Source organism: Staurois parvus, unplaced genomic scaffold (assembly GCF_062004578.1).
Source record: "Staurois parvus isolate SC_StPar_1 unplaced genomic scaffold, SC_StPar_1.0 ptg000636l, whole genome shotgun sequence".
Lineage (NCBI taxonomy): Eukaryota > Metazoa > Chordata > Amphibia > Anura > Ranidae > Staurois > Staurois parvus.
The window spans coordinates 6,560-31,111 of record NW_028318432.1 but is presented as its reverse complement, the minus strand read 5'-3'; the positions used below and the strand labels follow the sequence as shown (position 1 = coordinate 31,111).

Below are 24,552 nucleotides of genomic sequence, written 5' to 3'. Positions count from 1 at the left end.
GGTGACTCCGTATGCAATTACAACCAATGTTAAAGAGATTTTTGTTAAACGGCTGTACAGAGTGGAGGAGGCCATGGCTCTAAAACTGAGGTATGTAAGCTGTAGTGATGAGTTGAATGTACCTTGCAAAAAAATATATAAAACTTTTTCCTTTAACAAATAAATAAAAATAAAACCAACATAAAAAACATAAAAATTGTCCAAAATATCAAAAAATAGTCCCCACAAGTGTAAATAATAGTTCTCTTTCTTCTTTCGTCAAAAAACTCCTTCTCAATACCCTCAAATCCTGATGACAGTACACCCTATATAAGAAACAACAGGGCATAACACCACTCTGGGTTAATTTCTCCTCATAACGATTTCATCCAGTACTAGGGTTTTTCTTCCATTATCCTCACAAGAAAATCCACAGTCACAGATAGTAGATAAAATATCCTCCTTTATTTGGTAACTCACATTAAAATTTCAGTGAAGCAGCTCCTCCTCACAGGGATACAAGTGTAGACAAATTCAGGGAAACATTGGCCACATGTTCCCACTTCCAAGATGGCCGCGATCGACCCTTCTGAAAAAGTCATACGAAGTGACGAAACGCGTCAGAAACAGGTGACGTCAGACGTATCGACGCTGACCAGAAGTGCGATCGCGGCCATCTTGGAAGTGGGAACATGTGGCCAATGTTTCCCTGAATTTGTCTACACTTGTATCCCTGTGAGGAGGAGCTGCTTCACTGAAATTTTAATGTGAGTTACCAAATAAAGGAGGATATTTTATCTACTATCTGTGACTGTGGATTTTCTTGTGAGGATAATGGAAGAAAAACCCTAGTACTGGATGAAATCGTTATGAGGAGAAATTAACCCAGAGTGGTGTTATGCCCTGTTGTTTCTTATATAGGGTGTACTGTCATCAGGATTTGAGGGTATTGAGAAGGAGTTTTTTGACGAAAGAAGAAAGAGAACTATTATTTACAATTGTGGGGACTATTTTTTGAAATTTTGGACAATTTTTATGTTGGTTTTATTCTATTTTTATTTATTTGTTAAAGGGAAAAGTTTTATATATTTTTTTGCTTAATTGGCCTTCAAGGGTGGAGGTGGATAACTTTTCTGGGATATTATAGGGTGATTTGTTGCTGTGTATAATATAATTGAATGTACCTTGGTTAGAATAAAGGAATATTCATCAAACTGTAAACAGGTGGCGCACACACCTAGTGCATTATCCAAGGTTTATTCAAAGGTAAAGGATAAAAACATACAGATGAAGCATGTATCTAAAAAGCAGTTGCATTATGAAGATGGCCACAATGGCAAGGTGTTCCAACTGTTAGTGCGGTCAAATGGCTTACACGTTTCGGGGACGAGTCCCTTTCCTCAGAGCTGCTGACCAGCCAGTATGAAGGTCAAGCGGTAAATAACCATGGCTAAATGCCTTGGGAGGAGAGCTCCAACTCTACTTGTTCTAGGGTGAGGAGTTGGAGGGGGTTATTTACAGTGCACTAGGTGTGTGCGCCACCTGTTTATTCTTTATCTAGTGGCTGATCTCCCCATCTGAGGAGGGCTGCACCCCTGAAGCATTTCCTTTGGTTGTCGCTGTCCTGGTTCCCTTGGCTTTGCATTTCCTGAGGCGCTGGAGAGTACATACGATATCCGGTTCATCAAACTGTGCTGAAATGCACATTTTATTATTATTATTATTATTATAATACAGGATTTATATAGCGCCAACAGTTTAACAGTTTGCGCAGCGCAACAGATATATAAATATGAACCCCAATAAAGCCAATAGAATCCATATCTTTAAAATCAATTTTGGCCATTTCCAAGATTATCAGGCAAAGGATTGTCAAACAAAGAGCACGGGAAATGGGAAATGGGGGGGGGGGGGGGAGTGGAGATGTACTAATGGGGAAAAGATTTTTGAAAAATTAACGTACAATGATGAGAGAGTCTATTTGTCTTTTCATGCAAAGGGATGCCAGAAAGCTGTATGCAGTTTTACAGAATATTAAGATTTTCTAAGAAAGCATCAGCAACACTGTATTGTGGCAGCAATGTAAATTGCAGGTGTAATCATTGTGCTTGCTTTTACACAATTACTTGCCTTACATACAGCAGCAGCCCAATATGATTGATTTGCGATGGAAGAAGCAGACAAGAGAACTAAAATCTATCAAAAGCCTAAAAAAAAAAAAAAAAAGCTGAAGCCATCAACTCTGTACCAAATGCAAACCAGGGACAAAACAGGTTTTATAGCATAGCTTGCAATTTGTAGTATACCATAGTGACACTGTACTACTCTGGGGGGGGGGTGATCAGGGATTTTTTTTTTACACTGTTACTGCTTTTAATAGTTAAGTTCACTGTTATAAGCAATAGTTTTAGCTGCCACACATAGCGTTTTGCTTTTAGGCCAAAAAGTTAAATTTTGGTCTCATCTGACCAGAGCACCTTCTTCCACGTTTGCTGAGTCCCCCATAAGGCTTCTCGCAAACTACAAACGGGACTTCTTTCAACAATGACTTTCTTTTCTTTTTCAGCATCTATCCAGGGGTATTCCTTGTATATGAGGGACAGGGAGGACAGAAGAAGAGGAGAGGTTGCTTGTATATCAAAAATGATTTGCAGTGCAGTGGGAAGTAGAATCCTTGTGGGTGGAACTCCAAAGGGAAGAGACAAGCTGGAAAATAATAGTGGGGGTATGCTAGAGGCCCCTTAACCACTTGCCTACCAGGCACTTATACCCCCTTATTTACCAGGCCAATTTTCAGCTTTCAGCGCTGCCGCACTTTGATTGACAATTGCGCGGTCATGCAACATTGTACCCATATGAAATTTTGATCATTTTTTTCTCACAAATAGAGCTTTCTTTTGGTGGTATTTAATCGCCACTGGGCGCTTTACTTTTTGCGCTATAAATAAAAAATTGCCAAAAATTAAAAAAAAAAAAAAAAGTTTCTTTGTTTCTATTATAAAATTTTTCAAACAGGTAATTTTTCTCCTTCACTGATGTGCGTTGATGAGGCAGCACTGATGGGCACTGATAGCCGGCACTGATGGGCACTGATAGGCAGCACTAAAGGGCACTGATAGGCAGCACTAATGAGGTGGCACGGATAGGCGGCACTGATAGGCAGCACTAATGAGGTGTCACGGATAGGCGGCACTAATATGCAGCACTGATAGGCGGCACTGATAGGTGACACTGATGATGGGTACTGATAGACGGCACTGACTGGCATCACTGCTGGGCACTGACTGGCGGCACTGACTGGCACAACCGCTGGGCACTGACTGGCGGCACTAACTGGCACAACCGCTGGGCTGCACTGGTGGGTGGCACTGGTGGGTGGGCACAGGTGGGTGGCACTGGTGGGCACAGGTGGGTGGCACTGCTGGGCACAGGTGGGTGGCACTGCTGGGCACAGGTGTGTGACATTGCAGAGTGGCACAGGTGGGTGCACTGCTGGGCACAGGTGGGTGATCTGCTGAGCACAGGTGGGCGGAGCTAGTGGGCGCACTGCTGGGCACAGGTGGGCGGAACTTGCGGGTGGCACTGCTGGGCACCGATCATCAATGCCCTGATGATCGGTGCCGATCCCCGCTGTGACAACTGCCGGTTCTCGGCAGTACTTTCCTCACGATCTGACAGCGTGAGGAAAGTGCAGCCGAGAACCGGCACTTGCATTTCCCTCTGATCAGCGTGTCATTGGACACCGCTGATCAGGTGGTAAAAGGCCGCTGTGATTGGCCTTTTACCACATCACGTGATCAGCTGTGTCCGTAGGACACAGCGATCACGGAGATCGCCGGGTGTGCGCCCCCTGGGGCGCGCAGGAGAGGGCGTTCTGGGGGGACGTCATATGACGTCCACTCAGAACTGGCCGGCCGCAGTGCAGCCGTCATTCGGCTATCTGCGGTCGGCAACAAGTTAAACTGAAGGATGGGGAGGAGTTGGATCTCTTGTCACAGTTAGAAATGGAAGCGAGGCAGGGCAATGTTATCATAATGGGAAACATCAACTATCCAGATATTGACTGGGCAGAAGGAACAGCTAGTTAATTTAAGGCTTGTCATTTCTTAAATGTCTTACAGGACAAAGCCATGTGCCAATTGGTCAATGCCCCGACTAGAAAGAATGCATTGCTAGATCTACTAATTGCAAATAACACAGATCAGGTCACAGATGTTGAAATACGGGACAGCTTGGGAACCAGCTATCAATAGATAATTACATTCAGCATAAACTATAGGAAGAGGAGGCACATGGGTAGTACAAACACTAAACTTTAAAAGAGCCAACTTTTATAAACTATGCTCAGCACTACAAGATATTAAATGGGAACGTATCCTTATAACACTGAACACTAATCAAAAATGGGAATACTTTAGCAACATATTAAACTAGAAAAGGTACAATTTCTGGGGAAATTGTGTGAAGTGTTCTTGCATCCAACCGTAACCAAGTGATTGATGAAATGTAAGCAGTGCACATGGCCAGCCTGATAGAGAAATGCATTTCAACTTGTATTTAGCAGCTCACAGTCCAGCCTGGTGACTCAGCTGCCTGGTGAGTCATCGTTGGTTGCTATAGCAACTCACTCAGTCACAGCAAGCTTAAAGGGGCTTTTATAAACAAACTGCTCCAACTTGCCAACTTCCCTGGTGGTTGCCATCTTCAACATCTTCGGACGCTTTCCCCCCCCTTCCAGTCCGGACGCTCCCCCCCCCCCCCTTCCAGTCCGGACGCTTCCCCCCCCCCCTCCAGTCCGGACGCTTCCCCCCCCCCCTTCCAGTCCGGACGCTTTCCCCCCCCCCTTCCAGTCCGGACGCTTTCCCCCCCCCTTCCCCCCCCCCTTCCAGTCCGGACGCTTCCCCCCCCCCTTCCAGTCCGGACGCTTCCCCCCCCCCTTCCAGTCCGGACGCTTTCCCCCCCCCTTCCAGTCCGGACGCTTTCCCCCCCCCTTCCAGTCCGACGCTTCCCCCTCCCTTCCAGTCCGGACGCTTCCCCCCCCCCCTTCCAGTCCGGACGCTTTCCCCCCCCTTCCAGTCCGGACGCTTTCCCCCCCCCTTCCAGTCCGGAAGCTTTCCTCCCCCCCCCCTTCCAGTCCGGAAGCTTTCCTCCCCCCCCCCTTCCAGTCCGGAAGCTTTCCTCCCCCCCCCCTTCCAGTCCGGAAGCTTCCCTCCCCCCCCCCCCTTCCAGTCCGGAAGCTTTCCTCCCCCCTTCCTGTCCAGGGCAATTTTCAGCTTTCAGCGCTATCACATTTTGAATGACAATTGCGCGGTCATGCAACACTGTACCCAAATGAATTTTTTACCATTTTTTGAGACAGATAAAGCTTTATTTTGGTGGTATTTATTCACCCCTCGGATTTGTATTTTTTTTGCTATGTAAATGAAATGTCAAAAATTTTAAAAAAAAGTGTTTTTTTAATAAAATTTTGCAAATAATATTTCATCATAAATCTTGGCCAAAATGTATTCCGTTTTTATCTTTTTAGTAAAAAAAAAAAAATCCAAATTAGTTATAACCAAAAATTATAATTTTTAAACATTTTTTTTTTTACATTTTTATTTTATTTATATTATTTTTTATTTTTTTTTACATACTGTCACCCTAGCAGCACAGTGTTACCATGGTGACACTGTACTACTTGTGGGGGGTGATGAAGATTTTTTTTTTTTTACACTGATTGCTTTTACACCCATATAGGATGTAAAAGCAATCATTTCTCTTTCTCTCTGTGTGCATTCCTGCACTCATTGAGAAGTACTGAGTGAGCTGTGATTGGTCACAGCTTGTCACATGGTACAAGGCTTTTGTGAATAGCCTTGTACCATGTGACCTCTGTGATCATTCACAGATTTCACACGTAGTAAGCAATGATGTCACAAGTGACATCTTGCTTACTACTTTGCATGTGATCACTGACTGGCCAATCAGTGATCACATGATCGGGACCTCGTACAGAGGTCCCGTCCGACGATCGGTGTTTCACTGTGTCCGGAGGACACAGCGGGCACCGGATCGCGGTGCTGCGCGCTCCCAGGCAGCGCGCACAAGCAGGGTGCGGGGAGGCCGTTTATAAACGGCCACCCGACCCTGCAGTGCCACCGTCCGGCCGTTTATATGTAACGGCCGGTCGGGAAGTGGTTAAAAGTATAAATGAGACTCGCAAGACATTTTGATGTATAGTATGTCTCTGAAATATTAAAAATGAAGGCAAAGTCGCAGTTTAAAAATGCCCCTTAAAATTTGAGGTGGCTAGAGTGGAGTTTCAATGAATGTCAATGGGCGGCGTGAGTTGCAAACAAATGGTCATATTGTGAAAACTATCAGGAATATGGCTTAGCCGTGGACATTTTTAGTGGCAGCCGGGATTGCTGAACGTTTTGATATAAGATATGTGTAGGTGGGCTTGAAAATGAGGGAGAGATGGCAGTTTACAAATCATGTTCTGATTTTTCAGCTCACACTCTAGCTTTTGTCGGCTCCCACTCTAGTATTGAACATTCCGCCATTCATTCCTATGGGACCAATTTCACCACAAAAACGGCAATATTCGTGAACCATTCGGGGAAACGTTCCACAAAGTGATAGCCCACCAATCGGGAACAATCCGCACGTTTACGTATATTACTGTCTATGTAGTGTAAACACTGTGGGAGGAGTTAGGGGGGTAAATTTGGCTATAATAATAAGAATGTATATGTGAGATAACCATGCAGGAACACCTAAAAAAGAGAGGCAGGGAACAACGCTCAACTTCCAAGTGTTCTGGAACGGGGCCTAGGCTCAGAGAAGTTTGTATTGCCCTTCAGTGTCACTTAGTGAGATCCTCACATCAGTATCATTGAACTTCCCCAGAGAGATCCTCATTGTCAGTATCACTGAACTCCCCAAGGAGATCCTCCTATTGGCATCACTCCTGTCAGTAATCACTGAATTTCCCTCAGAGAGATCCTCACATCAGTATCAATGAACTCCCCCAGAGGAATCCTCACCTCGGTGGCACTGAAACGGCCCTAGAGAGATCCTAACCTGGTGTCCATTGAGCTTTCCCAACCTCTCCATCTACTCAGTACGCTCCGAGTCTTTATAAAACCGCCCGAACTACCAAAATATCAACCTATGGAGAGTCAAATTTGAATTTAACTTTAAAATCTTTCTTTTGGCTTTTATGTTCACTTCCAAATCTTTCTGGCTCTATAAACCAACTAAAAACACAAATCATTCAGATTTAATCAACCCTGAGGTGGCAAAACCCATTTCCCAGAATCCTTTGCAACGATATGCAAATGAGCAGGTTCAGCCAGTAACATTCAATCCTAACTGTCACCAGGGTGCCTATGAGAGCTCCCAACTGACTTTTCATGCCATAGCTGGACATGGGAGCAGGACCACGGCAACTGCCCATAAAATGACAGTTTTCTTACCTAGAAAGATCGGGGGGGGGGAGGGAGGGGGGATTCTGCTGTAACAACTCATTACTAGAAAATCTACAATTTCTGGGGAAATTGTGTAAAGTGTTCTTGCCGCAACCTTTACCAAGTAATGATGACATGTAAGCAGTGCACATTGCAAGCCTGACAGAGGGAGAAATGCATTTCAGCTTGTATTTACCATCTCACAGTCCAGCCTGTGTGACTCAGCTGGTGTGAGTCATGTTGGTTGCTATAGCAACTCACTCTGTCAGGAATGTCATTAGCTGTGCTCTAAACAGGCTTTTTAAACTTGGCAAGTTCACTGGCGATTGCCATCTTCAAACGCTTGTAGTTTTAAAAGTATAAAAGCTACTGTGAAAAGGTTTATATTGTGACAATCACAAGAAAAATACCTACATTTTGATGTATAGTATGTCTCTGAAAGATAAAAAATGAAGGCACAGTCGCAGTTTAAAAACGTCCCTTAAAATGTCTGGTGTCTACAGTGGAGTTTCAATGAAAGTCAATGGGAGGGGTGATGTGCAAACAAATGGTCATATCCTGAAAACTATCAGGAGTATGTCCTAGCCGTGAACATTTTTAGTGGCAACAGGGTTAGCTGAACGTTTTGATATAAGATATGTGTAGGTGGGCTTGAAAATGAAAGAGTGATGGCAGTTTACAAATCATGTTCTAATTTTTCTGATTTTTCCTTTGCACACTCTAGCTGTGCTGTGCTGCTCAATGCATTCCTATGGGAAAATTTCGCCACAAAAACCGCGATATTTCGTGAATGATTCGGCGAAACGTTCCACAAAGTAATAGCAATCCGATCGGGAACAATCCTACGTCTTTGTAGTGTAAAAACTGTGGGAGGAGTTAGTGTGGCAAATTTGCTATAATAATAAGAATAAGAACTAGAATATACTTGTGAGATAACAATAAGTGTTCCTTGCTATGCAAGAACACTTAATAAAGCTATTATCCAGTGTATTCCAATGGGCAATACATATAAAAGGGCGAAGGTTAAACCTGGGTTGCTAAACTTTAATGTAAAATAACATTAACCTCCCTGGAGGTATTCCTGAGTGTAGCTCGGGGTAAAGTTTCAGCACCACAAGTGGTAACCCCGAGCAACACTTGGGATTACCCTGCAGCGCTTCTCCAGTGATCCCTTCTGCACTTACCTTGTCCTTCGCTCCCGCGATGTCCCCAGCCATCTCCTCTGGCCGATGTCGGCATCTGTCCTCCGGGTTCCGTCCCCTGCAACGTCGGGACGTACGGGGACAGAACGGCGGGAAATTTAAAAATGTCAAAAAGTGACATTCACTAAAATCACATAGTATAACATTATTGTTCCAAACCATTTCACATACATTTCGTCCCGAGTGCTTTGTCCTGCGCCCTGCCTGCTTTTTACTGTTCTTTCTGCCTGGAAACTGAGAAATGTCCATGGTGTCCAAAAAGCGTCTCTTTAGGTCAAAAGCGGTTTTAGACCAGCTAGAGAACAGCGATAGTAAATCAGAACCACTTGCAGAATTGAGTGATGATTCGTGGGGGAAATTCGTCATCAGATACTGAAAAGGATTTTGCGACTTTGCTCAGTGATGTGCGAACTTGGCGCTATATGTCAAATTTCAGTGTTTTTGGTTTGATTATATTATTTAATTAAATGTATTATTTTTGATGATTATTTATTAAATTATAATGTATGATTTTGTGTTTCAAATTTTAACATACCCGGGATGTTTACAAGACTTGACAGATTTCAGTGAATAAATCCTAAAAATTACAGGCCTACAATAAAAAAAGATATTTCCATGCAAAAAAATGTACCGCTTTGAGCACAGAAATATTGACATAATCAGACCGCTAGGGAGGCTACAGAGAAATAAATTTCCTTTACGAAATATAAGGCAGTGGGGTCATTGTCAGCATTCCAACACTACAATGAATGCAATAAAAAGTGTAAGAACGCAATCAGGGCACCTAAAATAGACTACAAGAGACAAATAGCAGAGGAGAGTAAAACAAAAAACCCCCAGAAATTTTTTAACTACAATAACAGTAAAAAAAATGAGCACAGAACATATTGGGCACATAAGTATGATGAAGGGAAGTTACAAATGATAAGGAGGAGGCAACTGTACTAAATGCATTCTTTTCCTCAGTTTTTTACAATGGAAAATGGGTATAGTAACCAAGACTGCATCATTAGTAACACATCACAGAATGCACTCGTGTGGCCAACAGAAGCCAGTGTCCAGGAAAGACTAGAAAATCTTAACACAAGTAAATCCCCAGGACCAGATGGCTTACACCCGAGAGTCCTCAAAGAACTAAGTCAGGTTATAGCCAAGCCGCTATTCCTAAGATTTATGGACACTATACTGACAGGAATGGCACCAGCGGATTGTCGAAATGTGGTACAATATTCAACAAAAGTAGAGACATGTTCCTGGGAACTACAGACCAGTCAGTCTAACATCAATAGAATGTAAACTATTGGAGGGGATAAGGGAATACATCCAAGAATTTGCAGAAGGAAAACAATATAATTATAGGGGGAGGGGATGTACTGTTGCCATTGGGAGTAGAAATTTGTCCTGGAATCAGTGAGAGTAAACAATGTATCTTTGGTGTTAGGGGGAGGAATAGCTCTCTGTTGGTGTCAGGGGATGTAAATGTGCCCCAACATTGGTGTCAGTGGGAGGAATACTACCCTATCATTGGTGACAAACAGAGGAATAGTGCCCCATCATTGCTGTCAGTGGAAAGAATAGTGCTCCAAAATTGGTGTCAGTAGGACTAGTGGCCTGTTGTTGGTGTCAGTGGGAGCACTAGTGCCCCATTGTTGGTGTTAGCGGGAGGACTAGTGCCCCATTGTTGGTGTTAGCGGGAGGACTAGTGCCAAATTGTTGGTGTTAGCGGGAGGACTAGTGCCCCGTTGTTGGCGTCAGTGGGAGGACTAGTGCCCCGTTGTTGGGGTCAGTGGTAGTGCCTATTGTTGGTGTCAGTGGGAGGACTAGTGCCCCGTTGTTGGTGTCAGAGGGAGGACTAGTGCCCCGTTGTTGGTGTCAGTGGGAGGACAAGTGCCCCGTTGTTGGTGTCAGAGGGAGGACAAGTGCCCCGTTGTTGGTGTCAGAGGGAGGACAAGTGCCCCGTTGTTGGTGTCAGTGGGAGGACTAGTGCCCATTGTTGGGGTCAGTGGGAGGACTAGTGCCCCGTTGTTGGGGTCCGTGGTAGTGCCTATTGTTGGTGTCAGTGGGAGGACTAGTGCCCCGTTGTTGGGGTCAATGGTAGTGCCTATTGTTGGGGAGAGTGGAAGAACTAGTGCCCCATTGTTGGGGTCAGAGGGAGGACAAATGCCCCATTGTTGGGGTCAGAGGGAGGACTAGTGCCCCATTGTTGGGGTCAGAGGGAGGACTAGTTCCTCGTTGTTGGTGTCAGTGGGAGGACTAGTGCCCCTGTTGGTGTCAGTGGGAGGACTAGTGCCCCGTTGTTGGTGTCAGTGGGAGGACTAGTGCCCCGTTGTTGGGGTCAATGGTAGTGCCTATTGTTGGTGTCAGTGGGAGGACTAGTGCCCCGTTGTTGGGGTCAGTGGTAGTGCCTATTGTTGGTGTCAGTGGGAGGACTAGTGCCCCGTTGTTGGGGTCAATGGTAGTGCCTATTGTTGGTGTCAGTGGGAGGACTAGTGCCCCGTTGTTGGGGTCAATGGTAGTGCCTATTGTTGGTGTCAGTGGGAGGACTAGTGCCCCGTTGTTGGGGTCAGTGGTAGTGCCTATTGTTGGTGTCAGTGGGAGGACTAGTGCCCCGTTGTTGGGGTCAATGGTAGTGCCTATTGTTGGGGTCAGTGGAAGAACTAGTGCCCCGTTGTTGGTGTCAGAGGGAGGACAAGTGCCCCATTGTTGGTGTCAGTGGATTAGTGCCCCGTTGTTGGGGTCAGTGGGAGGACGAGTGTCCCGTTGTTGGGGTCAGTGGGAGGACGAGTGCCCCGTTGTTAAGGTCAGTGGGAGGACGAGTGCCCCGTTGTTGGGGGTCAGTGGGAGGACGAGTGCCCCGTTGTTGGGGTCAGTGGGAGGACGAGTGCCCCGTTGTTGGGGTCAGTGGGAGGACGAGTGCCCCGTTGTTGGGGTCAGTGGGAGGACGAGTGCCCCGTTGTTGGGGTCAGTGGGAGGACGAGTGCCCCGTTGTTAAGGTCAGTGGGAGGACGAGTGCCCCGTTGTTGGGGTCAGTGGGAGGGCTAGTGCCCGTTGTTAAGGTCAGTGGGAGGACTAGTGCCCCGTTGTTGGGGTCAGTGGGAGGACGAGTGCCCCGTTGTTAAGGTCAGTGGGAGGACGAGTGCCCCGTTGTTGGGGTCAGTGGGAGGACGAGTGCCCCGTTGTTAAGGTCAGTGGGAGGACTAGTGCCCCGTTGTGGGGGTCAGTGGGAGGACGAGTTCCCCCGTTGTTGGGATCAGAGGGAGGACGAGTTCCCCCGTTGTTGGGGTCAGAGGGAGGACTAGTTCCTCGTTGTTGGTGTCAGTGGGAGGACTAGTGCCCCGTTGTTGGTGTCAGTGGGAGGACGAGTGCCCCGTTGTTGGGGTCAGTGGGAGGACGAGTGCCCCGTTGTTGGGGTCAGTGGGAGGACGAGTGCCCCGTTGTTGGGGTCAGTGGGAGGACGAGTGCCCCGTTGTTGGGGTCAGTGGGAGGACGAGTGCCCCGTTGTTGGGGTCAGTGGGAGGACGAGTGCCCCGTTGTTGGGGTCAGTGGGAGGACGAGTGCCCCGTTGTTGGGGTCAGTGGGAGGACAAGTGCCCCTGTTGGTGTCAGTGGAATAGCAGCCAAGGGCCGGAACAAGGCAAGTAAAGGGCCACTGATATATCGCCTTCCTCTTCTCAGGCTCCAGCACAGTCAAAGCCTTCTTCCTCGGCTCCACCGGTTACAACCTCCCCCGCCCGTATATTATAACAGACATCCCTCCCCCTCCCCGGTAGAAGAGGTGACTAGAAGGGGGACAAGCCGCGGCCGCCACTCCGCTCAGCGGAAGATAAACAGAAGTCAGAGAGAACTTCCTTCCCGGCCAGCGAGTTACGATATAGCCGCGTCCTCACCGCTCCTCTCCCACTGGCTGCTTCTGCGTTCCACTGCCTCTCATTGGCTACAAGTAGAAGCCAGTGACGTTGTGCTGCTCGCTGATTGGTCGGAGTGTGGTGCCCTGTATCAGCGGAGAGTGGAATTGTCCTTATTAGGAGAGTGAAGGGATTCCAGCGCCTCAGGCCACTTCCTGTCCGGGGTGTGAACTGCATCCCTCCAGGAGCTCCGGGGACACCGAGCACCGCGGGTAAGGGGACACAGCGGGGTGTATTGGGGGCCCCACACGGAGCTCCGGATAGGACATGTTTTCCTTCACCTCCAGGAATAGAACTTTCCAATAAAAGCTGCAGAGTTTACCCGACACTAATTCTATCCCAGGAATTCCCTTCTATGGCTCTCCGCCTCCTCCACATCCCTGTTCATAGGGGCTGTCAGCGGACTTCCTGTTAGAGGGTGACTACACTGGCTCCCTATGATCCGCTGTATGTGTGAAGGTAGCCACCCTCCCCTGTTCCCTCCTGAGAGGGGAGTGAGAGGGATCAGGAGAGGTTCGGGAGCTCACCGAGGCAGGAGGACACCAATTAAGAAACTCTGATGAAGAATAGATTACAGGGCCATTGAAGTGGTATCAAACCCAAAACACAAACCTGTATTATATTGCAGCTTACCAATTCCTTGATGTGACGCCTGCATTCGTTTTCTTTGTTAGGCTTTTTTTTCCTTTCTCTCCTTTTTATTTTACCCGGTGATCTGGCCAGTAAGTCTGTTGTTTTTCAAAAGAACAAGAGGAAGTTTTCTCTGACTTCTGTTTATCTTCCGCTGAGCGGAGTGTTGGCTGCTTGTCCCCCTTCTAGACACTTCTACCGGGGGAGGGGGATAGGGATGTCTTTTATCTTCTATGCCAATCCCTCCACTGGCTTCCCGTTGCCCAATGAATAAAATTCAAAACACTAACAATAGCATATAAAGCCATTTAAAACTCTGCCCCAAATTACATCACCAATCTTGTCTCCAAATATCACCCAAACCATCCTCTCCGCTCCTCCCACCACCTCCTGCTCTCTAGCTCCCTTGTCTCCAGGACTTCTCCAGAGCCTCCCCGTCCTCTGGAACTCTCTACCCCAATTTATCCAACTATCATCTACTCTTCCCACTTTTAGGTGATCAATGAAAACCTATCTCTTCTGGGAAGCTTATCCTGCCTTCAGCTAATAATGGAATCTTCTATTCTTCTTACCAGTCCATCCTCCACAGTTATTACCTTTTGTACCACTAGCCCCTCCCTCTTAGATTGTAAGCTCCAAGGATCAGGCCCTCCTAACCGTCTTGTACTGGACTGTATTGTTCTGTATTGTCTCCCTTTATATTGTAAAGCGCTGAGCGAACTGTTGGCGCTATATAAATCCTGTATAATAATACAGGTGTACCTGGGTTTACGAATCGAATGCGTTGTTCGGGACGTCTCGTATTGCGGAAAATTTGTAAACCAAAATGCAGTTTCCCATAGGAATGCATTGAAAACCAATTAATCCGTTCTGGAGATCAGAAAAAAGTAAAAAAAAAAAAAAAGTCGCTATCGCTATAGGTCAGTGCCGGTTTTTATATGTAATTACCGGCTTTTTTTTTTTGTCTTTTTTTCTTTACTATAGCTCAGAGAATCCGCTGTCACTCCCCCCCAGCTAAAAGAAAGTTTCCAGAAATAAAAGAGATAAAGTATCCTTTAGCTCAGGGAAAGTGACAGCTAATTCTGTGAGCTATAGTGAAGGAAAAAAAAAGCCGGCAAATGTATTTAAAAATTATCACCGACATACACTTCGTATTGTGAAAAAAATTCCTAAACCGAGGCATTGTTTTCAACGGATTAACATTCGTAAGCCGAAAATTACATTAACCGAGGCGTTCGTAAACCGAGGTACACCTGTAACAATGTAGAGGACTCAGACAAACCATTTCAAAGAGAAGTATGGGATTTTTATATGTACTTTTTCTTTAGCACTGACAGAGAGGGAAAAAAAAACTTGCAGTAACTTCTGATAAAGTGTGAGCTGGAGTTTGGCTTCAATTTGTTAGTGTATTTAAATCTGCTAGTACATCTAACACTCCCTTCCCCTCAGACTGACAATGCTGCTGTCCAAAGTTACCCCCTGTGCTCTTTCATCCAGAGTGGAGGGCACTCTTAATACAGGAGGTGTGTTACTGGCCAGATCACCAGGTGAAAACAGAAGAGGGAAAAGCCTAAAAAAAAAACCAAAACTAATGCAGCCACCACATCTAATGATTGGCAATCTGCAATATATAACGTTTTTGATTTTGAGTTTAACGAACTATGTGTATACCAGACACTTTCACCACCTTCTAGTTCAGACCAGGTTTCAGATTTTGGTGCTGTCGCACTTTGAATGACTATTACTCAGTCATGCAACTCTGTACCCAAATGAAATTTTTTTTTTTTTTTTTTTTTTTTACAGCTTTCTTTTGGTAGTATTTAATCACCACTGTTTTTTTTTTTTTTTTGTACTATATTAATAAAAAAATAAAACAAACGCCACCTCTCTCGGGATCTCCTGTCCCACTGGGAGTTCCGAGCGATCATCCAGTGTGTCCGTCAACTGGCCAGACAGCCAATGATGGGAGTATTGTAAACCGGAAGCTATGACCTGGCTTCACTTCAGATTTCAGCACCGTTTTTAAAAATCTGAAAGCATTCAAAAACACAGATCCCTCCATTAAAAAATACCTGTCACATATCTGTTGCTGTCACAGGGGATGTTTGTATTCCTTTTGACAGCAATAAAAGTGACCAAAAAGAGAAGAAAAAAAAATTTAACATGCCCCCACCTTTCTTATGTGCAAAGGTTTATGCACACGTTGTTCCCCCATGCACACACACAGAGATCACCCCACATATGTGAGGTATGTGGGAGGACTAGTGCCCTGTTGTTGGTGTCAGTGGTAGTGCCTATTGTTGGTATCACCGCGATCATCAGATTATGGGCAGTAATGTTAGCACTAGACCTCCTCTGTAAATCTAAAGTGGTAACCTGTAAAGGCTTTTAAAGCCTCGCCTATGAATTGGAAAATGTTGTTTGTTGTTGTTGCACGAACATGCACAATTTTAAAGCATGAAATGTTTTGTATTTATCTACTCAGTGCAACATCACCTTTTTTATATTTTACAAAACAATTGGCTTATGTATTGTTTTTTTTTGCAGTAAAAGTAAAAATGTTTTTTTTTTTTTTTCCCCCAAAAATTGTGTTTAAAAAACCTCTGCACAAATACTATGTGACATGGATATTATGCAAAACAATTTATTCTCCAGGGCCTCTGGCTTTTAAAAATATATCATGTTTGGGGATTCTAAGACATTTTCTATAAAAACAAATACTGATTTTAAAATGCAAACTAAAAGCACCAGAAATGGCTTGGGGCTGATGTGTATATTATTTAGTCTGTGTGCAAGTATAGTATTTAAAAACTATGGTGTATATATGTTTGAAAACAGATCAATCCAGTACTGATTGCCTATCTCATTTCTTGAGGCCCTAAAATGACAGGAGAGTACAAATACCCCCAAATGACTCTATTTTCCTCCAAAAAATAAAAAATGTTCAGGGTATTTAGGAATAGGCATGGACAGTTTTTTGTTTTGTTTTTGTTTGTTTTTTTTGATGCTTTAATTTTTTTTTTTTTTTTTTTTGGAAAATTAAGACATTTTTTTCACAAAGTTTGTCATTTTACCAATTTTCTCATAAAGCATAGGCATACTCAGAATTACACCCCAAAACACTTTTTGCTATTAAATGTGTCGCGCTCCTCAAAAGAGTGTTTAGTGATAAATAATATATACTTATGTGTAAATATAAATTAAATAAATAAATCTAAATAAATAGATATTATTTCATGGTGATATAATTTAAATTAAATTTAAAACACTCCCAGTGCTATAATTAATTTGATTATAAATAACTGAAAATTATATATTTAATAATATGAAGAAATATAATGTAATATGCCACAAAGAAAACCTCCTTGCACAATAATATATATGTGCAAAAAGTGTGCATGTGCAAAAATGCAAATATTGCCCAAAGCAGTAGTATATCAAAATATATATATGATAAAGTGCAATACCCAAATAAGTATGGAAAAATAAATAATGGTAAAACTGTGCAAATAATATATTATAATCACTCCACTTGTGCAACCTAAAGTGGTGATTAGGACTGTATACTGCTAATCCTTAGCTTAGATGAGATATAAACGTCCCAATCTATGCAGATATATGGAAAGTCTATTGCTGTTGAAGTAGACTGTGGTGTTACTTTCCTTCCACTAGATGGCCTCCCAGTTCCTTCCGAGTTGTGAGGGCTGGATGGATGGATATAGATATCTCCCCTCCTGTTGTTTGGGGTCTATCTCCTATCTCCTCTTCCTCCCCTTTACTCCTCCGATTTAGGCCATGAAAAAGAAAAATTCCCACATGGTGCTTTTATCCTTTATAAAAAGATTTTAATGCGTCTCCAGACAAATGCAAACTCACATTCCACAGAGCAATACAGAGCGTTTTTAAAATGTGTGCCCTCGCACAAAGACAGTACTCGCCGTTCCGCTGATAGTGGCGTCGTGACGTCAGAGCCCCTCCCCTACGCGTTACGCCACAAGGTCACGTGGCTTCCTCAGGGGGATGTAATAATCTACTACATTCTATTAATTACATCCCCCTGAGGAAGCCACGTGACCTTGTGGCGTAACGCGTAGGGGAGGGGCTCTGACGTCACGACGCCACTATCAGCGGAACGGCGAGTACTGTCTTTGTGCGAGGGCACACATTTTAAAAACGCTCTGTATTGCTCTGTGGAATGTGAGTTTGCATTTGTCTGGAGACGCATTAAAATCTTTTTATAAAGGATAAAAGCACCATGTGGGAATTTTTCTTTTTCATGGCCTAAATCGGAGGAGTAAAGGGGAGGAAGAGGAGATAGGAGATAGACCCCAAACAACAGGAGGGGAGATATCTATATCCATCCATCCAGCCCTCACAACTCGGAAGGAACTGGGAGGCCATCTAGTGGAAGGAAAGTAACACCACAGTCTACTTCAACAGCAATAGACTTTCCATATATCTGCATAGATTGGGACGTTTATATCTCATCTAAGCTAAGGATTAGCAGTATACAGTCCTAATCACCACTTTAGGTTGCACAAGTGGAGTGATTATAATATATTATTTGCACAGTTTTACCATTATTTATTTTTCCATACTTATTTGGGTATTGCACTTTATCATATATATATTTTGATATACTACTGCTTTGGGCAATATTTGCATTTTTGCACATGCACACTTTTTGCACATATATATTATTGTGCAAGGAGGTTTTCTTTGTGGCATATTACATTATATTTCTTCATATTATTAAATATATAATTTTCAGTTATTTATAATCAAATTAATTATAGCACTGGGAGTGTTTTAAATTTAATTTAAATTATATCACCATGAAATAATATCTATTTATTTATTTAGATTTATTTATTTAATTTATATTTACACATAAGTATATATTATTTATCACTAAACACTCTTTTGAGGAGCGCGACACATTTAATATTTTATTTGTTTATTTTCACACAGTATTTTGAGTATGTGTTTTATGTGTTGATGCACCATCACATTTAAAGGAGTTAATTAATTATAAGCACCTCTGTGCCACCATAGTAGCTCACAAGTATACACTCTTATAAGACTTTTTGCTATTCCTCCCTAGTATTGGAAGAACACATGTGATACTTTTTTCACGGCCTTGATGCATAGAGTGGCCCAACATCCAAGGAGTGCCTTTTGGGCTTTCAAGGAGCATAAATTATGCATACAGGACACTGTAATTGGTGTGAATACGGACAATATGACTGGTGTGGTGGTGGTCAGGGACACTAACAGGTGACAGTAAATGTGTGTGTATGCAGATAGATAGATAGATAGATAGATAGATAGATAGATATATATCTCTATTTCTATATCTCAAACACTGGAAACTGCATTTATTTTTACATAGAAAGAGTTGTCAGTACACCTTAACCATACTAGGACAGCCTGCTTCACTTCGTCATCGTTGTGTTCACTGTTCCCACAGAAAGATTAATCTTTTGTGCAATTTCACAACAGGTTATGCGTCAATTATCCAGGACCAGGCGTATATATATACACACACACTTTTAAATTTTTTTTTACATACTGTTACAGGAGCAGTACAGTGACACTGTTCTGCTTTGGGAAGGTGATCAGGAATTTTTTTTTTTTACATTATGATTGCCTATTACAGTGATAACCACTATACAAGCAAGCATTTTAACACTGAATAGCATCCATTCATGTGCCATTGTTTACTATCGTGGCCAAAGCTATCACTTTGTACAGTTCTGCTATGATTGGCTCTGTACCATGTTAGCACTGTGACCAATCATAGGGATCACATTAGTAAGTACTGGCTACAAAAGACAGTCATTGTTTACAACTGATATGTGATCGCTGTGATTGGTCTGCTAACACTTTTTTTTTTTAGACAGCTATAGCAACAGTTTTTTCCCTTTTGGGATAAAGGTCTTGCATAAAAGACTAAAAACTGACTATTGTAAGCACTCCTGTCACTTTTCTAAGGACTACAATTGCAAGAAAAAGTATGTGAACCCCTTGGAATTACGTGGAGTTTTGCATGAATTGGGCATAAAATGTGCTCTGAACGTCATCTAAGTCACAACAATAGAAGAACACAGTCTGCTGAACATAATACTACACAAACATTAGATGTTGCCATGGTTTATTGCACATAACATGTAAACATTCACAGTGCAGGGAGGAAAAAGTATGTGAACCTTTGGACTTAATAACTGGTTGACCCTCCTTTTGGCAGCAATAACCTCAACCAAACGTTTCCTGTAGTTGCAGATCAGACCTGCACAACGATCTGGAGTAATTTTGGACCACTCCTCTTCACAAAACTGTTTCAGTGTAGCAATATTCTTAGGATGTCTGGTGTGAATCGCTCTCTTAAGGTCATGCCACAGCATTTCAATCGGGTTGAGGTCAGGACTCTGACTGGGCCACTCCAGAAGGCGTATTCTGTGCTGTTGCAGCCATTGTTTTGTTGAATTACTTGTATGCTTTGGGTCATTGTCCTGTTGCATCACCCATCCTCTGCGGAGCTTCAGTTGGCGGACAGATGGTCGTACGTTTTCCTGCATAATGTCTTGATAAACTCTGGAATTCATTTTCCCATCAATGACAACAATCTGTCCAGGCCCTCAGGCAGCAAAGCAGCCCCAAACCATGATGCTCCCTCCGCCATGTTTTACAGTGGGGATGAGGTTTTGATGTTGGTGTGCTGTGCCTTTTTTTTCTCCACACATAGTGTTTTGTGTTCTTCCCAAACAACTCAATCTTGGTTTCATCTGTTCACAGTATATTTTGCCAGTAGTGCTGTGGAACATCCAGGTGCTCTTTTGTAAACTTCAAACGTGCTGCAATATTCTTTTCGGACAGCAATGGCTTCCTCCATGGTGTCCTCCCATGTACTCTATGCTTGTTTAATGTTTTCCTTATTGTAGATTTGTCAACAAAAATGTTAGCATGTGCCAGAGATTTCTGTAGGTCTTTAGCTGACACTCTGGGATTCTTCCTTACCTCATGCAGCATTCTGCGCTGTGCTCTTGCAGTCATTTTTACAGGACGACCACGCCTAGGGAGAGTAGCAACAGTGCTAAACTTTCTCCATTTGTAGACAGTCTGTCTTACCGTGGACACATGAACATCAAGGCTTTTGGAGATACTTTTGTAACCCTTTCCAGCTTCATGCAAGTCAACAATTCTTGATCGTAGGTCTTCTGAGAGCTCTTTTCTGCGAGGCATGGTTCACATGAGACAGTGCTTCTTGAAACCAGTAAACCCAAAACAGGTGTGTGTTTTTTAAGGGCAGGACAGCTGTCGGCAACACATCCAATATCATCACACTGATAGGAGTCAAGGTTGGCTCACTCCTGGCTACAATTAGCTCTGGGAGAAGTCATTAAGCTAGGGCCTCTCATACTTTTTCCTCCCTGCACTGTGAATGTTTACACGTTATGTGCAATTAAACCATGGCAACATCTAATGTTTGTGTAGTATTATGTTCAGCAGACTGTGTTCTTCTATTGTTGTGACTTAGATGACATTCAGAGCACATTTTATGCCCAATTCATGCAAAACTCCATGTAATCCCAAGGGGTTCACATACTTTTTCTTGCAACTGTATATCACACTAGTAATCCTGTGACTGACAAACTCACCAAAACTTGCCAACAACAGAGAGAGTGCCGTCCTACTCATGTAGTGTTGCTCCCATAATGGATAGAAAGGAGACATGGACACAGCGACATTGTAATGCAATGCTGGACACAATAACTAAAAGCAAGTCACATACACACAATACACAGGTAGTCACACACGAGTATGTTTAACCAGCATTTACACCATTAATTATTCTAAGCATATGAAAAACCCACTACCGGATGAACACCTGCCCTGGCACATCATAGCATTCACTCGGCACTCCAAGAAATAACAGAATCCAACTGCAATATTCTTGCACTGTCAAAACCTCCACTTTTATTATCACACAACACACAGGAGGATATATCTTATAGTCATCACAATCTGCATAATAACACACACCAATAATAATGTGAGCATTACAGCATGAAATACACATCTTTTGACAGCGTCACAGCATAGAATTAATGCATTACCAAAGCTATGGGAAGTCGGAAAGGAACAGACCCCATCGGAACCATAATGCATAGGGGGTTGCGGAGAAGCCGTAACGCGACCAACCGATGAGCCCATATAGCCTTGGCAAGAGTCCAAGCGTCAGAGTCTCCCTTTTCTCATAGGAAGGCTGCTCGCCTTGACCATGCTAAAGCTTCCTGTTTTAAACCCTTTTTCTGGCAGCTCTCCCGAAGTGGGCAGGCACCACACCCACTCTAGGAGGAGCTATCAGGTTCCCTGAGGATAACAGAGTCACGCCCAGCCACTACACTGAACAAACAACGTTTATCTAAGAATATCACACTTTTGCTTCAGATCAGCATCTTATCTATTCTAAACTTAAATATTTCTAACTTCTCAAACAAGTAGACATCTTTAATTGCACAAACAAGTTCTTATCTAATTTAATCAGTCTAATATCTTGCGACTCTGTTCCTTGGACCTGGAGAAATGACATCAATGTCTCATGCTCCTGTTATCTGGGCAGTAATGCTTTATTGTAAAAATTACCCAAGAAACAAAGGGTCCAAGGCCAACACATTTCATAGGCATTACAGACATCACACTGGTTTGGCTGGCAAGTCAGTGATTTTGTGGGTACAGATCTGTGCAGAATAGGTTTTAGAGTAACCAGCTGTTCTGTCACAATATTCATGTTTTTGGTTTACATTCCAGCATCAAGATGTCCAAGTCTTTGAAGAAGATCGTGGAGGAGAGCCGGGAGAAGAATGTCACAGAAATTGACATGTGCGACCGAGGGATCGCTAGCATGCTGGACATTTCCGGCCTGTGTAAGTAGAGTTCATACAAGTTTCCTGAATCTACACACCAATATTGATTACTCACAATTCTGTTCCTGGGTGCCAATTCTGATCAGTTTTAGGTCAGGCTCACACCTGTGCGTTCACTGTGTTTTTCTTTTACATGCATTGTCTTAAGAAGCCTATTCATTCTGAATGAGCTGCGATACACCAAACATGCCAAATACTGGTGTGTTATAAAAAAATATTTACAGCTGTGCATTCAAACCTTCAAATACTTCGTAAGTTAAGTGGAATAAAAATAAAACCCATTTATTCTCTCTCCTGTTTTGTACCAGTTCCTTTTTATTTATTTTTTCCGCCCTCCTATATTATTTTATAAGCAAGATCAGATAAATCCATAGCGCTCCTTTAATTGTATAGCCAATATATAACACTTTCTCCCTGGTCCCTTGATTCCTACTGTGTCCTTCATTATCATGCATACAGTGCCCATACACCATGGTTGGTTCATACATTCCCACCCCCATGTGACAGCATTTGGGTCTGCTTATTGGCACCAACCGTTGTGGGAGGGTAGGTGACACATGCACATTTTCCTTATTTAGTAGAGTAGAATTTTCATTGGGGCAGCAGTGTGCTTGGGCTGGTGAGCATGAGTGGGGAAAGCATGTCAAGGCACCAGAAGCTGTACTAATACCAACACTGGCTCAGTATAACCCAGGGCTAGATCTAGCCTATCTGATCTGGGGGTGCAGTAAATTAAGTCAGAGGGTAGGATGTCAACACTGTGTGTGAGTCACTGACAGTCTGTCACTGTGTCATATCCTGGGAAACACTAGTATGGATTTGGCTATCATTAGAATAGGATGATTAATCAGAACCTGTGCCCCCTTATATCCAGGTCCCCATCAGAGTGCCATTCTTACATCAGGAGTCCACATCAAAGTCCCCTTTTTATCAGGTTCCCAACAGTTTGCCCCCTTACATCAGAGTGCCCTCCTTACATCAGGTTTCCCCATCAGAGTGCCCTCCTTACATCAGGGTAACCATCAGAGTCCACCTTACGTATGATCAGTTATCCCCATCAGAGTGCCCCCTTAAATTAGGTGTCCCCATGGGAGCTCTCTTACATGGATTGTCCCCATCAGAGTGCCTCCCTACATCAACTGTCTGCATCAGACTGGCTCATGCACTCTCAGGGACCTGGGGGGCACAGTTAAAATCTGGGGGGGCAGAGCCCACCCCAGAACCCCACTAGATCCGGCCTTGGTATAACCTAATGGTGTTGAAGGAAATTGAGCTCACCTTCGGATATATTTAGTACGTTTATACTTATTACATTTTTCTGTAATTTTAGGATGCCTGTAAAATACATTCTTGCTCTCTGTGGGAGAACTTTTGTGCTGTTTATGTGAATAAAATAGATTGAACAATAAAAATACTGCTAATGTAGACCAATATCCAAGGGCTTCTATATAGCTGCTGATTATGTGTATTCTCCTGCGTAAAATGAAATGTGACATTTCTGTTTCCTTTCACAGTCACCCTGTCCCACATCACCCAACTCATTCTGAGTCACAACAAGCTGACCAGTAAGTACCTTTATCCAGCAAATCTTCTTTGTGCACTTCTCAGTGTATTCCAGGATGTAACTTACCTGCTTGATTGTGATAGAACTTTTTTCTGCTACTCATCTTCTGGAACTATTTGGACCTACCAACACTCTATTTATTACTATGCAAAAAAAGGTCTGCAAGTTAGAACATATTGATATGGTTGTTGACTTGGTTCTGATCCTGGCCTAACCACCTAGTGAGTCACTGAACCGGAATAAATGAAAAGGGGCATTGACTGCCATGCTGCCATTCCAGGGTCACAGTCTGCCATGCTGATCACCCCAGGATCGGCATATCCAGAACACAGTCCTCCAGCTGCTTCATCTTCTGTCAGCCTATAGCATACATATATGCATACAACATCATCAAAGGACATTCAGAACTGTGCTACTTTTTACTAGCAATTGCTTGGGCATGCAAAATTGTATGCAAATTAACCACTTGCCGCCCTGCCACTGTAGAAATACGGCGGCAGGGAGGCACGGGCAGGCAAAACCACGTTTTAAAACGGGGCGCGCGTGAGGCGCGCCGCCGCCCTATCTGTCCCGCCGATCACCGCCGCGGATGTCAGTCGCTGGGTCACAGCCGGTCCTTACCGGCTGTTTCCCGGCGATCGGCGGCAAACTGTGACAGACAGCACAGCTGCAGTAGCTGAAACCTACTGACAAACTTGTCTTTGTCCAAGCACAGGTCAGCAGGGGGCGTGTGCTTTTGCACCCAAAAACCCGGAAACGGATGGTGACGTTACGGGTATGTTGCCTAGCCTGTAGCTGCCACCTGCTCGCACTAAATGTACTGTGGGCAGGCAGAAAGTGGTTAAATAACTTTAAAATGTATAATACAGTTGTGTCCAAAATTATTCAACCC

General features: G+C 43.7%; 1 long non-coding RNA gene across 1 annotated transcript; it reads left to right on the top strand.

Moving 5' to 3' along the window:
* Positions 1-12,600: 12,600 nt before the first annotated feature.
* Positions 12,601-23,663, top strand: LOC149449083 (uncharacterized). Its single transcript, XR_016315448.1, has 3 exons — positions 12,601-12,751; positions 21,981-22,096; positions 23,611-23,663. It is a non-coding gene; the product is annotated as an uncharacterized LOC149449083 (long non-coding RNA).
* Positions 23,664-24,552: the final 889 nt, after the last annotated feature.